This window comes from Phalacrocorax aristotelis, chromosome 5, assembly GCF_949628215.1.
Source record: "Phalacrocorax aristotelis chromosome 5, bGulAri2.1, whole genome shotgun sequence".
Lineage (NCBI taxonomy): Eukaryota > Metazoa > Chordata > Aves > Suliformes > Phalacrocoracidae > Phalacrocorax > Phalacrocorax aristotelis.
Window position 1 is genome coordinate 14,989,364 of NC_134280.1, and position 3,367 is coordinate 14,992,730.

General features: G+C 37.9%; 1 long non-coding RNA gene across 1 annotated transcript; it reads left to right on the plus strand.

Moving 5' to 3' along the window:
- Positions 1–418: 418 nt before the first annotated feature.
- Positions 419–2,117, plus strand: LOC142057074 (uncharacterized). Its single transcript, XR_012660529.1, has 3 exons — positions 419–498; positions 636–804; positions 2,054–2,117. It is a non-coding gene; the product is annotated as an uncharacterized LOC142057074 (long non-coding RNA).
- The last annotated feature ends 1,250 nt before the right edge of the window (positions 2,118–3,367 follow it).

The following is a 3,367-nucleotide window of genomic DNA, read 5'->3' on the forward strand; positions in this document are numbered from 1 at the left end:
CCATTATTCTGAACCCTTTAACTTGTAGGGCTACAATCCACTAGTCTGATAAAGCACAACCTGCACAACTTGACTCTAACACCACTGTTAGGCTCTTATCCACAAAGTGCATTGCCAATGTAAAACAAGGTATGAGTGCTAATTACTTTTGTTAAGGCTTATATTTTCACAGTAACTTAATATAGCTAATATCCAGGGTAATTTACCACATTACAAATACTTAGGTTCAGATTTGAAATTTTTCTTTATCATGCTAAAGCTGCTGGAATTATGTAAGGCCACATAATGCCCACTGTAGCGTTTAGACTCTTCCTCAAATGACTTGAACTGTGTCTCTTTGAAGTCCATAACACAAACAGTATCTGAGTGAGCTGCAACTTTTGTTCCCTGGTGCATTCAACTCTCTTTAAGAGCTGGCACAATATTCACTCTTTCTGTTTTTTCCTGATTTTTTTCAGTTGTAATGACTAGAAAATGGGATTCTCCCTCCTCTATATGGTAGGATTTTTGGCATTTCAGGGAATGACAGAGCAACACCTCACAAACCATGAAATGGCAACATTTTTCTTTGCTAGGACAGTGCTCAGAAGTTGCAATTCAGACCTATCATGTTCCTCCTCTTCTCTCATCACCAGGCTCCCAAGAGAGATTTCATTTTCCAGGGTAACTGGACCCACTGTGGGAGGCAGCTCATTGTGGGAGCTACATGGCCCTGGTAATGCGATGTCACCTCCCTCCACAAAGATGTGGATCAGTTAAAGGGAGGCCAGGAAAGTGGACAGAGAATGATCAGCGTTTTTAAAGGTATGAGCTGTGGGGACATAACCTGGTTTGGTTAGTCAGAAGGAAAAAAGCATGAAGATGAAGGCACAAGGACAGTCACTGCATATGTTAACTTAAATCTTTTCTCTATGTGTGCATAAAGCAAGAAGTATCAGGCTGACATGGCCATCAGGGATGTATTTCAGTTAGACCTAAAGGGACAAAAATCTGTTGTGGTAGAAACAAGTAGGGGACATTGGTTGACAGTTGGACTTGATGATTCTAGAGGTCTTTTCCAACCTTAATAGTTCTGATTCTATGATTTCATTGTCTTTATCACTGGAGTCCGTTAAGAACAGGTTGGTTTAATATAGGCTAGTTTAAAGCAAAAACATACTGAAATGGCTTTAGGATGGGAGAATAGACTTCTTGGGGTCCATTACTATGAATCTTTTGAGAAAAATTGACAGTTTAACAGCCCCTTTCTCCCCTGTCACTTAATGGAAAACTGAAACTTTTGAAGAAAGCTGAAATTTCCCAATAAGACTGGTTGTTCATTTTAGACTTTTAAAGCTTTTTTGTAGCCAATTTGAGGACCAAATGGACAAAATTAGTCCTACAAAGGATTTTTTTCAAAGTAACTTAGACCCTCATTCAGCACAGACCTTAGTTCTTAATGTACTTAAATTACTTTTCGTGGTGACACTGTTGTAGTATAAATACTGTTAAAGATGTAGTACTCTGTGTAGTACCACACAGAGATGCTCTGAAGTGCACAGCATCAGCCTTCGGTGAATTTAAGCCTAACGCAACCCTGGTTACTGCACTAGTACTAAAAGAATGTGTACATTTTTAATGGGAAAAATACTAACATTGGGATATGCTGTAGCTTTCCATTTGAAATAGATTTTCAGACAAAAGAAACATTTCAAATCCTCTGGATAAGGAAGAAGTATTACCTTCTTCAGTATGCATTGAGCATAAGAATCTTGCTAAAATTGCTAGTTCCAGTCTAAGAAAGAGCAGTATCTTATGGTGTTTGAGAGCCTCTGAAGCAAAAGAGATCAAACAGGCATGTTTGTGCTCTGGTCCAGCTGCAAGATCAGCATTTTTATTAACCTGTTTCCAGTAAGCACATTTAGAGAAGTTTCATAGAAAGTCCATATGGAATTGCATGGGCTTTGCAAATGGAGAAAAATGGGGAGGAGAAGGTGATGAAGAGAGCAATGAGTGGAGAGAAGGCAGAAATAAAAATTAAAGTAAGGATTTGTTGCATTTTAACTCACCACAGAGACATGTAACTACCTTGGAAATACCTGGGCCAACAGACATGGGAAGAAAACAGAAAAGAGAAGAGCAACTGGTTTCTGGACTGTTTGTGTAGCAGTCCCATTATGTAGCCTGCTTGTGCAGACCTCTTTACGAAATGTACGTACATTTGCAACACTTTAGTTGAATAATTTATCAATGGTTAATATTTCAAAAGAGTGAAGTAGAAAATCAGATAAAATTTTTATACCTACTATTAAAAGTCGAATGGAGCATTGAGAGACAATCCAAGCAATCATCCCTGCAAATCTATCTACTGAATCAGCCTGGCTTTGAGCAAAAAGGAAACCTTACACTTTATTTTGTGCTGGGTGTGAGTGTGTGTGCCAGTCTCACAGCAACAATGGCCTCTCCCAGTCATAAACTTCCAGCTGGTCACCAGCTCGTGGTCATTTTTAAAAAGACCCAAAAACCTGTCACCAGATCATCTTTTCTTAATAACTTAATATCTTTTGTTATTGCTGTGGTACTTGATATATCCAAGGCATGATCTTTCAGCCTGTGTAATGCTGAATCATGCAGATTAAGTCTCTGCTGCTACTAATATCAATGGCACCAGACTGATTTGTAACGTTTTTCTGCTTTCATAGGTCATGGGATGGTTGAGTGAAAAATCTCTATGTGGCCATCACCTTACATGGAAACTGATGCTCCTGACATAAAAAATATTAATACAAAAACAAGTTAAAAAGAAAGAAAGGAAAACATAGAAACCCCATAAACTGCTTAAAATGTTAACTCAAGCAATATTAAAAATAGATTTGAAGAAGTTTTAGAGGCTTTTTTTTGGTTTTCTTTTTTTTGCTGATTCAATAAAAATGGCAGGAGTAATATAATAACCAGTATGGTATTTGACAGCAGATTTAATGCAGTCTAGGTCCATTAAGGGAACATTCCTCTGCTTTTTTGAAAAAGGTCTTTCAATTTTCATTTTCAAGGGAAACTCAGTTCACTTTTTTCCAGTTTTACAGCTTAATGAACTGAGCCAAGCACAAGGTGGAGAGCAACTTGCTTAGGAAGTCAATAGACTCTTACTACAATAAGTCAAAGCAAACTTGTTGATTTTGGTGGGAACAGAAGCTGGGCAAAGACAAGACTATTGCTGCATGTATCTGTGGCTGAAGAGGAGCCCAGGTTTGTGAACTGGTAAGCAACCCACAGCCATGGTCAAACATTTTATATTAGGAAGCAACAGAAAGTAGAGTAATGAAAGAAGATAACTGATGGAATTGTATCTAAAAAAATTGGACCAAAGCTAAAAGGTTTTTGGCTTTAT